At 43.8% G+C, this 12,587-nt stretch overlaps 1 protein-coding gene across 2 annotated transcripts in view; it reads right to left on the reverse strand.

Moving 5' to 3' along the window:
- Nucleotides 1-12,587, reverse strand: part of LOC138528519 (cilia- and flagella-associated protein 337-like) — an 875,503-nt gene that overhangs the window by 533,328 nt on the left and 329,588 nt on the right. The window lies entirely within an intron of this gene.

The raw sequence follows: 12,587 nt of genomic DNA on the forward strand, positions 1-12,587 counted from the left end.
CCAAGTTCCAAGCAACACAGTTCAAAAACAAAAGGTCTTGGGGCTCCTTTCTGAAGACCACATGTGTAGTTCCTCAAGTCTCAGGGTTCTGTTCCCCAAGACTTTAACTTCACCACAACCTTATGCTTGCTCTTCAGTATTCAAGGTTCACTGGTCTAGGCGCAGTTGTCAGACCACATGGTCCACCCATCACAGGGCACGCAACTAGGATCCCTGGGCTCTTCAGCCCAAACCAGCTTCTTTGGTACTTGCTCCTGTGCACCAAGTCATCTTTACTTAGTTCCTCTTTATCGGTCTCTGCTTCATGTGTTGGTTTACACTCCTCTGGTTTCTCTTTGTCAGCGTCGTAGCTCTGCCTCTTGCCAGTCTTTGGCCTTGCTGCACTACATTCATTTTTAAAGTTCATTTTGGGGGTGTGATTTGCTCATACCCAGCCTTTGCATGGTGCTCTGTCACACTTGCACCCTTTTCTGTAATTCGCTTCACATGGGCACCTTGGCTGTTCTCTTCATTTGCTTGTCCCATAAGGTTTTATCCCATTCAGTATTTAATATGCTTGGTTTCATTCAATTCGGTGTTCAATATGCATTGATGCCGTTTAGTTTTAAGTTTCCATTCAGTTCAGTATTTAATATGCATTGTTTTGCTTAGTTTTAGGATTCCATTCAGTTCGGTATTCAATATGGGTTTGCTTAGTTTTAGGATTCCATTAAGTTTGGTATTCAATATGCATTTGTTTTGTTTAACTTTAAGATTCTGTTCAGTTCGGTATTAAATAAGCATTTGTTTTGCTTAATGGGAGCGCCTCAGGGTTCGAGTGTCCTCCCCGACTCTCACCGGCTCTCTGTGTCTCCTTCTGGCAGTTCCTGCTGCTTCTGCTTCCAAAACAGGAAAATCCACCTTCCGAGCCCCGCTAGCCTGCTAGATGCGGGCAGTGTCCCTCTTGGGATATTTTCTAGCATCAGGGCTCCTTCCCCGGTCACACAACGGCTGCCTCCTCTCAAGCAAGGTCTCCTGCTGGTCTCCCTCCCACAGGCCTCACTGTTGCTCCCTGTTCTGCTCCACTGGTCTCCCTTTATACACCTGCAGCCCCTTTACAGGCTGCAGGTGTGGATCTCTAATGAGACTTGCCTGACCATAATTAAAGGGACATGCCTGACCCTCAAAGCTATTTGGGGCAGCTACCTCGTACCAGTACTAAAGTGGTGACATTGTGCAGTGTTCATTACTCTTAGTCTCCTCTTTCTCGTCTCAGTATTGCCAAGTGTCATATGTGGGGAAATGAGGGAAACAGCTTTACAGTAACCCATAAAGGTTAGAGGAGGTTTAGTTTGGTCATCAACAAGAAAAGCAAGCCTGTGTGTATCCCACTCCCAATCCCCAAGGACCCTGTGCACAGGTGATCCTCCCTCTCATCTCCACCCCCAGTGTCGGGATCCAAGAGCAATACCATTTCCCTGGCACCTGAGCAGAGGATCCATGGGTAATAGTAGTGAGAATAACCTCAGGTTTCTCACAGATATGCACAACATAGACTGTTTTTGGTCAGCAAGCATTGTCACTTGTAACAGATGTAAATAATTATCGATATACAAGTAAACATAATTAATTATGGTAGACAAGTGTAACAGCCCGTGCGCACAGGCCAAACTAAATGAGTTAATCAGGATGAATGGTCAGGTTTTTTTCCCACTTTGGACTTTATTTCTTGCCTTTTCCACTGAAAAGGAGAACTTCTTTTTCTAGGCAGCTTTGACTTGACTCAAGTCCATATTTCTCAAATTCCACATTGCAAAGGATTCCTGTCTGCTGTGCCAGGCCTGCTCCTACAGTGTGATCGGGGTGAGAGCACCAGAAGTCTGAAATGATGTAAATGCCAGTTTTCATGCCAACCTCGATCAATTGCAAGTTTTAAAAACGGTTCCTAAAATATCATTGCAATTATTTCATGGCTTTTCATTCAGGACAATGGGCCTCATTACGACCCAGGCGGTAAGTTACCGCCTGGGCCGTGACTTTACCACCATGGCGTAAACTACGTTTACGCCATGGTGGTTGGCGGACTTACCGCCCCATTCCGAGGTCGGCGGGGCGGTAAGTCCCCAATCCCCATTTACCCTTCCCCATTCCCATTTTTGCCCCATAGGGCATAATGGGAGTGGGGAAGGCGTTAATTACGCCACCGTAAATTACGGTGGCGTAATTAACTCCATGGTCCCTTAGCGCCATGGATTTTAACACCTGCTAAAAGCAGGTGTTAAAAGCGCCATGGCGCTAAGGGACCTCGTAGTTGGCGGTAAGGGGTCGGCGCAGCTAACGCTGGCGTTAACCCCTTACCGCCAGGGTCGTAATGAGGCCCAATATCTTTAAATGTTAAACCTTGAGTGTCAAATGATGTGTACCCAATCCTTTACTCAGTCCCTTTATTGTACCTCCAGTATTTACTTTTGTAAACCTATTTACTACACTTCTAAGGAAACAGCTCCCTCTAGTGGTGACAACAGGCCATGACTGCATCGGACAAACATACAAGACAAACATAAATCTGGCCTTTTATTATATTGTTAGATTAGATTAGATATAATACCAGTTCTGGCCATTGTGAAAACATTTAGTAAGGAAGAGTCCCCCATCAAAAAGACAACAATACCAAGGGTCAGTAAGGTCACATTTGGATAACAATGAAGGCACTTTGGAGAGGTAGAAGAGCATAGATACGCACACATGCAATCAGCATTATAATTTGTATCCCTCTATAGAGTTTCATGCCAGATTCCTTCAGTGTAATAGAAGACTTCTCCCATGCATTTGACAGCATTGATAGGGGGATTCTGTGGGAAAAAAACTGTATGCCTGGCATTGCCCTTCTAGCCTAATTGAGGCAATCCGAGAACTTCACACCAACACGTCCATTAATATCAGATTGGACCGTAGTGGAACGTTATCTGCCCCTATACAAACTTTTAAGGGGGTGAAGCAAGGCTGCCCTTTAGCAGCAATTATCTTTAATATATTTTTATCTGACATAGGAGAGGCATTCAGTGGCATTTCATCGTTCTCACCAAAGATAAATGGAGCTCACGTGGGGTGGCTCCTTTATGCTGATGACCTAATACTCTTGGACAGGATGCCTGTTGGTCTGCAGCGGAAACTTGACGTACTAGAATTATATGTGTCAAGTAACAGTCTACAGATTAATAAAAAGAAGTGTGAAATACTGGTTCTTCAAAATCTGATGACCGTAAATAAGAAACAGCGTAAATACGTCTGGCATTTGGAAAAAACTAGTTTGTCAATGACACGCAGCACCAAATATCTGGGAACTTGGCTGAACACCAACATAAACGATGACCCTTGGGCTCAGTCAATAAAAATCAAATGTCGGATGCTAGCCTGTCAAGCATAAATTATCAATAAACAATATGGGAAATTTCCTTGAAACCAACTCTTGCCTTTTATCTTCAAAAGACGGTACCAGCAATGATTTTTGGTGTGGAAAACACTTTTGGCTGTTCCTATGAGTTATGGTGCACATTGGAGAACATCTTCTGGGTCAGGGTCCTAAAACTACCCAAGGGAACATCAACTATGTGTGTAAGATACAAACTTGGTTTCACATCTATCCATGCTAGAGTATGCTGGAATGCACTATCTATATTCCGAAAGACCATCACTTCTGCTCCGACACTTCAGTACAAAATACTAAACGATTCTGACAGGGATAAAAACAACACAATGCTAGATCTGTGGAGTAAGCAATGTATGGAAATCCGGAAAGCTCATGACATCTCAGTATCCACATTACTGGACAATCCTGATTTAGCCAAAAGACAGCTTTGGAGATCAGACTGGTGTCAAACATGTGATTTAAGAGGCGGATCCCAATCAATGAGTGAGGCGCCTTATGAAGCAAGAGCACTTGAAGATTTGCAACCTTACGTAACACAGTTTCCGGATTGGAAATCGAGATCTTTATACATGCAGTTCAAACTGAACTTATTTCCGACCAAAGAGTGTACAGGATGCCTGACTCAAAACACTGAGACGGACGTAACTTGTCGGTTCTGTGAGCAAAGTATTGAGACACTGAAGCACTTAACCCTATTTTGCACAAAATTACATAATCTGCGAACTCTGACCCTCGGTACTGTCATTTGCAAATACTCAACTTTTAGTGCTGATGATTGGTGGCATTTTATGTTCACTGGGTCGGATCGGAAACTAATCTTTGCCCTGATAAACCTTCTTGAAGAATTACAAGTATGCCTGACTTTTGGGAGGTCGGAGGTGGAACGAGAGTAACTCAGTATACGAACTGTTGAAAAATACAAAGTCGGATGTACTTAGTATAGAGGACTTGCAAGGTAATAACAAGAACTGTGGTTGTTGTTAGGTTTTGTGATTTGTGTTTTGTATTATTGTATGTCTTGTCCCTTTAAAAAAAAAATTATTAAAAAAAAATAGCAGACGTTGTTGTTATCCCACTGTTAAGAAAATAAATGTAATAAAGAGCTGGGGGATCCTTGTAAAGGCAATGTTCATCTTTTATTGAATGAGATGCTGGGAAGTGTTGGACAGGAAGGATTAAAATAAATAAATAATGTCTAGCCTTCAAACAAAGGATTTCCGCACCAACATTGGGTGCTAGATACATTACAAAAAATGACAATATACGGTCCGCCCTTGCCCAGCAAAGTTAATATCGAATGCTAGTGATATAACGGAACAGAATTCGAAGATTACCATGTTTTAGCTCCACTGGAAATTTGCAAAGCAAAAAAGTGAGGTGCTGCTTGGTTCCCTATGGCGCAGCGAGCCAGGGACCCACGTCTGGGCATACCCTCTCTCACACAGTGAGACAAATTGTATCCACAAAAGCGATGTGTGGAAGGTTGTGAATCGAGTGTCTGTGGGAGACCTGGTTAAGACAGACTGTTGTTACAAGTTTGTTGTATATATTCCTACAAAAGTGATGGGTGGAATATTTTGAATGAAACTGAACTCTGGGCAACCTTCCACAACACTGTTTTTTAGCCCATCTGCTCCTTTACAAAAGGGGTCCAGCCATACGTAAATGGTAGCAGCCCAGCCCAAACTGCTAGGCCAGGTTCCCTTGGCACAGAAACACAAGCAACCCCAGACATGTTTCGGCTTTGTTGGGTCTCCTCAGTGAGGTGCAGCTTGGTTCCCTATGGTGCAGTGAGCAAGAGACCCACGTTTGGGCATACCCTCTCTCACATAGGGAGACAGATTGTAACCACAAATGTGATGGGTGGAAGGTTTTGAATGAATCTGAACCACTGGCATTGCTCTGGGCAACCTTCCACACCACTGTTTTTTGGCCCGTCTGCGCCATTGTAAACGGGGTCCAGACATATGCAAGTCAGTCAGGTACTGCCACCAATGTTAGTAGCCCAGCCCGAACTGCTAGGCCAGGTCCCTTCTGCATGGAAACACAAGCAACCCCTGACATTTTTCAGCCTTATTGGGCCTCCTCAGTGAGGTGCTGCTTGGTTCCCTAAAGCGAGCAATGGACCCACTTCTGGGCACAGCCTCTCTCACATAGTGAGACAAACGGTAACCACAAAAGTGATGGGTGTAATGTTCTGAATGAATCTGAACCACTGGCATTGCTCTGGGCAACCTTCCATACCTGCATTTTTTAGCTCGTCTGCACCATTGCAAAATAGGTCCGACCATATGCAAATCAGTCTGATGCTGCTACCAATGGTAGCAGCCCAGCCCGAACTGCTAGGTCAGACCCCCTCTGCACAGAAACACATGCTACCCCGGGCGTGTTTTGGCTTTGTTGGGCCTCCTCAGTGAGGTGCAGTTTGGTTCACTAGGTTCACTACGGAGCAGCGAGCAAGGGACCCACGTCTGGCCATACCCTCCCTCACATAATGAGACAAACTGTAACCAACAAAGTTATGAGTGAAAGGTTTTGAATGAACGTACTTTGTAAATCCTTCCTTGCACTCTGCCCACTTAGTGACGGGGGGGGAGGAAAAGCCGGGCCCCTCGTATGTTTATCATGTCCACACTGGTCAGGCTGCCTGTAGCCCTCTGCCCAGGGCTTTAAGTGGGCCGGGGCCTGCCGGGGCCGGGCCCCGGCAGTCTCCAAAAAGTGGGACTGAGCCGGGGCCCTCCCGGGGCCCCCGTCCCACCACACGCAACATTGGCGGGATGCATTATCACGTCGCGGTGGGAGCCGCGACGGGAGATGCGCCTGCCATGAAGTCAGGCTTTCTGACAGAAGTGGCAGCCAACCACAGCGATGCTGTGCCTGGCTGCCACTTCTGTAAGTCATAGTAACTGCCTCTGGTGAACTCTCGCGCGAGGGGTCACCAGAGGCAGTTACTGTCCCTTTGTTTCCCCAGGTCGCCGAGGCGTCTTTAACCCTCGGCGAACCTGGGGATTCCTTGACATTTTTCGAGGTTTATGAAAGATGGCTTGAAAAGTACACAATTCAAGCCATCTTTTATAAAGCTTTGCCGGCGGACAATTTTGTCCGTAGTCAAAGCTTTATAAAAGATGGCTTGAATTGTGTACTTTCAAAGCCATCTTTTATAAAACCGAAATGTTTAAAAAAAAATGGCCTGAAAAGTAGGCAAACCGTAAAGTATGCACACACACATATATATGCATGTTATATATCTGTGTGTGTACCTTACTATGGTTTGTGTACTTTGCAAGCCATCTTTTCTAAACATAGAAATACATATTTCACTGACATTAGAGCGTGGTGTTAGGGCAAGGCATAATAGACAGTATGGGGCGAGGTAGCGCCCCTCACGTCCAGGTAGGGGTGCACGAGCAGACCCTTCAAACCTTCAGCCCCCCACCGGGCATGATACCCTGCCAGCCAGCCACATGCGTTGCACCGCCCTCATCTCAGCGGAGCCACTCAACCACCCTGCACACATGACATTGACTACCGCCTCAGCCCTTTCCGCACAGACAGCTCATTGCCAGTTGTTATTTTGGTACCTTCTCGTATTCCAGTAATGGATCACATGATGAGACGAACGAGGTACAGTTCCCTATTATCTTTATTATCCTTTGAGTAAGAGTCTCACCTTGTATGCCAACACCCCTCTTCCTCGCCTGCCCCCTTGACCTCTCTTCAAACATCCTCTCATCCGCATTCCGCTCCTCTAATCCCCCTGCACAATGATGCCTCCCCCATCTCTGCTATACTAATGTTAACACATCCTCACAGCAATCTACAAGATTAGTGAAAAATATTTATAATAACAGTTGATAGACTGCACGAGTTACCACCCGGAAAAAAATTATAATACTGGGTGGTGACCTAAATGCCAAATGCCCAGAAAACAGTACTATAGTTGAGGAAATGGACTTTGACATTGGCTCTAACCAACTGGAAGGTATACCTAACTATAAATCTTCCTATATCAAACGATATAACTCGGCAAATTGGTTAAACGAATGGCTATTGATAATGAATAACGGGAAAGTGAAGGGTAACATTCCAGATGATTACACCAGGGTAGCAGGGCACCACAAATCCACACTAGAATATTTTTCTTTTAAGTACAAATTCTTTGTAAGGATTAGGAAATTACAAATAACTCATAATAATAGTGATCAAGTTGTGATCTCTCGAGATAAATGCAGTTACGCATAGCAAGCCCCAAGTTGAATACATAGGTCACCTAACATAACATAAAACACAAAGGGAAAGAAAGTAATCTGTAATAATAAGAACATAACCATAATAAATAGTTAATTGTATCGTAATATGAAGTAGAAGCCATTCATTTTGATTTGTAAATCCAATACTTTTCACAAACTGGACCAGGAACCATGTAAGATTATTTTTTTTAAATCACTGCATGTTTGGTAAAAGGAAATAATACATCCTATGATAATAACATTGTTTTAAAGAAAAGAGAGCTACGTCGAGATATAAGAAGCATATGTCAAGGCATGGAGGAGAGACATTCCTATTTCGGTTAAAGAAGAAAAACCTTCTCCAGAAATACGAACGCTGGCGAATGCAATATAGATTAACAAAGACAGCTACAAAATGGCAAGATATGTAAGGATAATTAGCACAAACAATATAAAGGAGTTCTGGGAACTAATAAGTGAGCAAACCACTCAGGCTACCCCTAAGCAAAATAAACCAATTGATGAAAACACATGGGTTGAGTTCTTCAGATACACATCTAAAAAAGGAGTGCCACTTGATAATAGCTATGCAGTAAAAGATAAAAGGAAATGGCTGGAGAAGTGTAGTATATAAAGGACTGAGGATATAATAAGGAAACTGAAGTCCTCTTGAGCACCAGGACCTGAGGATCTGGCAAGTGTAGCAATGAAGAAAGAACCCCAAGTAGGGTCTCAGATTTTGAGTGTTCTATTTCATGGAATAATGAGACTTGGATCCTTTCCACCATCTTGGAGAGAATCCATTCTGATTCATATACACAAAGAAGGCAAACATCTCGAACCCTCAAACTACCATTTTTGCATCAATCTTATTATGTGAACTGAATCTTTTGGTTGCAAAAACGAAATTCTATTGATTCAGCAGAAAGGCTTTCGTAAAGGTCTGTCTACATATTCTAAACATCTTAGTACTGAAATGTAGAACACATTTAAATATCTAGGACTATTATGTTTAACAAACATGTTAAATACAAAGAGAAACACACTTAACAGGATCAAACCAACAATAGCAGCAGTAAAAGAATGTAACCTAAAATATGGCAAATTCTCCATGCTTCCTCTAAAAAACATTTTATACACAAAAGGTTGTACCGCAAGTAGACTATGCTTTAACAACCGAGGTAAAGCTTCCCAGTTGGCTAAAAAAATGGAATCCATATATTTTGCGAATCTGTTTTAAACTTACCTGATGCATGTGCTTTATCGAAAATAAGGCTTGAATTCGGATTAAAAGGGTGTGAGATGTTAAAAATGTACATTGTGCATGAAGTCCGGGTTGCTTGTGACAAGCAAACACTGGGTTTTAGTATGCATGGCCTTATATGAGAAACAACGAGAGCAATTAATAAAATGTGTACATTAATCATTATTTATTTTGACTGACGTCTTTTGGGAAATATGTATGAGAGGCAACACATTTAATTGGTGCTGGCACTACGCACTTTCTTAAATCATATTTTTAAGGAATTACTGACTAGATCGCCACCCTTCAAATAATCAACCCTTCATCCCGCCGATGGACTGCCAGACCGTAGTGCAGTCCATTGTGGTCTCGCACATTGATGGGGAAATGCCCTCCTGATGGAGCTCCCAGCTGCTCACTTGCTCCTCTAAAAGCAGTCCACAGTGCTGCAGCATGTCTTATTACAGGTGCACAGAAATATGACCAAATCCCCCTGTCCTACACAAGCTACATTGGCTTCCTCTCCAGGCAAGGAAACTGTTCAACACTGCATGTATCATCTTCAAAGCAGTCACAAGTAGCACACCAGTTTACCTAGTGGCTAAGCTCCACATTTCTAGTGGCACACACGCCTCATGCAGTAAATCAATTAACCGGCTTGAAGCACAACTTGCACGCAAAGAGAGGACCCGCAAACAATCTGGTTCTTGTCACGCACCCACCATTTGGAACTTTATCAAAGTATAGGCTGGGAATGCCCTCACATTTCTCCAATTTCACAAATCTCTCAAAACATGGCTTTTTCAACCTGACCAAGGACTAAAAGTGGATGTGCAGACTGATGCACAGACCACAACACACAGTACTGCACTACCCTTAAAAGATGGCAGCCGTTATGCTGGCTACCTATACCCTGTACAGCTGTGGTAACCTGGAATGAGGAGTCTGACCAAGGGAAGGCATATTAGTGGTTATGCACTTTTATTAATACAAATAAATGCAATCCTACCTATCCCTGAAGCTAGAGGTGGATTCCTTACTTTAACAAAACTAAAACTCTGGTCTGTTAGGAAGTATGTGATGTCCAATGCAAAGGTACTGTGATGAATTCGATGGTGCCATCCCTTCTTTCCCAGCTGTGACCTCTCCCCATGTGGCCAGGGGACGGCAGCTGCTACCTGATCCTGACCCTCGGGCGGCTATATGAGGGAGGATTACATGGGGAGGCATCCTTCAAGGGAGTATCAGGATGACTGAGGGTGGGTACCGCTTTTGATTAGTTAATAGTTAAGTTCAATTCTCATAATTGTATATATCGGAGCACACCTGGAGACCTAGGTAGAAGTTTACAAATTACTGAGGAAAAGAAAGAATTAGAACTCAATCTAATTCCAGGTATGCTCTCATGTTGAACAGAATAATGAATGAATATTACTGTCTGTAGTGCCTTAAGCCCTGAAGACAGACATAGTCTGAAATGCATCAGCAAACACATTTGAAAGCCCTGAATCTATGGATGCACTTATTGCCTTCCAATTAAAATGTTGGAATATGATATAAACCATAAGAGATTTCGGCTTTTAATCATAATGGCACTTCAAAACAAGAACCAATGTTTACATAACCAACTGCAGCTCCAGTGGAGAGCCCAAGGAGAGCATACCTGGAATCAGATTGAGTTATAATTCTTTTCTTCAGCCTTCAAGGGAGTGACATGACATCATCGGACGAGACATGGTATTCCGCTTTCCCTTCTAGGCATACCCCCTCCATTCCCCATGCCTTAATGGCATCTAGCCTGATTGTGTAAATTACACATGCCATGCATTTGGCCTGTTTGTGTAAGTCAGTCATACCTCACATTTACACAGATTGTGTTAGCCAGGCATATCCTGCATTTAGACAAATTGTGCAACCCAGCCATATTTCCCATTTAGACAGATAGTTTTGGTAACACATCATTTCAAAAGTGATATTTCGTAGGCTGCTGTGCCCCCTCATTAGACCTTTCTCCATTAATCCAGGTGTCCTAAATCAAAGAGTTATTGCATTGACTGTTGTGCCCCCTCATTAGAGCGTTCTCCTTCTATCCAGGTGCCCCATGTCTAGGGTTGCTGCATTCACTGTTGGGGCCCTCTATCCAGGTGTCCCAAATCAGAGTTATTGCATTGACTGTTGTGCCCCCTCATTATGCTGTTTTCCCCTATATCCAGTTGTCCCAAGTCTAAGGTTGCTAAATTTACTGTAGTAGCCCTCTACACAGGTGTCCCAAATCAAAGTGTTATGGCATTGTGCTATTGATTGCTGCACTAACTGTTGTGCCCACTATCCAAATAAAAGAGTTATTGCATTAACTGTTGTGTCCCCTCACTACGCCCTTCTCCCTCTATCCAGGTGCCCCAGGTCTAAGGTTGCTGCATTTACTGATGTGGCCCTTTATCCAGGTGTCCCAAACCAAAAGGTTATTGCATTCACTGTTGTGCCCCCTCATTAGGTCTTTCTCCCTCTATCCAGGTGTCCCAGGTGTAAGGTTGCTGCATTTACTGTTGAGGCCCTCTACCCAGGTGTCCCAGATCGAAGTGTTATTGTATTGACTGTTGTGCCCTCTTTGGGCTTTTCTCCCTCTATCCAGGTTTCCCAGATTGAAGTGCTTTTGCGTTGACTGTTGTGCCCTCTTTGGGCCTCTCCCTCTATCCAGGTGTCCAAATTCTCGGTTTGACTGCACTGACTGTTGTGCCCCTATTTAGGCTGTTTCCTTCTGCCCAGGTGTGACAACTCTAGAGGGGACTGCATTGACTGTTCTGCCCCATCTTTAGGCCTGGCTCCCTCTGTCCAGATATCCCAACTCTAGGTGTGACTGCATTTGAGGTTGTTCCCCTTCTTTTGGCCCTCTCCCCCTTTCCAGGTGTCCCAAAACTAGGTGAGACTGCATTGTCTGTTGTGCCACATTTAAGCCCCTCTTCCTCTATCCAGGTGTCCTGAGTCTAGATGTTACTGCATTGACTGTTGGAGTCCACACAATCCCTGGTAGCTAGGTTTCAGGGGCCCACAATCCCCGGTAGCTAAGGTACAGGTGTTTATTTTGAGTAATCGCTGTGTCTCCAACCAGACACGTCCACCCACCATAGGTTTGTTTCAATCAGAGCCAAAAAGAAAAGCCCACTAAAACGAACAAACCACAACGGTTTACTACCCCTGGTTCAAAAACCACAACCAAAGGATAAATAACAAAACCACATAGGAGCCAGAAAGGAAAGAGCAATAAACAACAGAATCACAAAGGTCTTTCAATCGAGGTCTCAACTATTCACAACCTCACAAACTACAAGCAACAACTAACCATAAACAGCAAAGACTAAACCCCAAAGACCAGGAAACACACCAATCCAAAGAGGATGCCCATTTAAAGGAATACAACCCACAACCCAAACATCATACCTCGCCACAAGAAAGACAAAGAAGCCAGAACACACAACAGAAATAATAAGAAAACCTAAACTGCTCGAGAAGGTTCCTACCAGCATGATCCCACAAGTCCGAAAAACTGGACAAAAAACAGCCCAGCTGACCAGAGGAGACATACAAACAACAGAGCAGAGACAGGCTACATCATGCACAACCTCTCCACAAATGACTGCATGGTAAGCAAATAAGGGACCAGCAACAATGAATCGATTTACAATGATCACTATGAATACAGACTTCA

This window comes from Ambystoma mexicanum, chromosome 7q (assembly GCF_040938575.1).
Source record: "Ambystoma mexicanum isolate Mex_15411 chromosome 7q, UKY_AmexF1_1, whole genome shotgun sequence".
NCBI lineage: Eukaryota > Metazoa > Chordata > Amphibia > Caudata > Ambystomatidae > Ambystoma > Ambystoma mexicanum.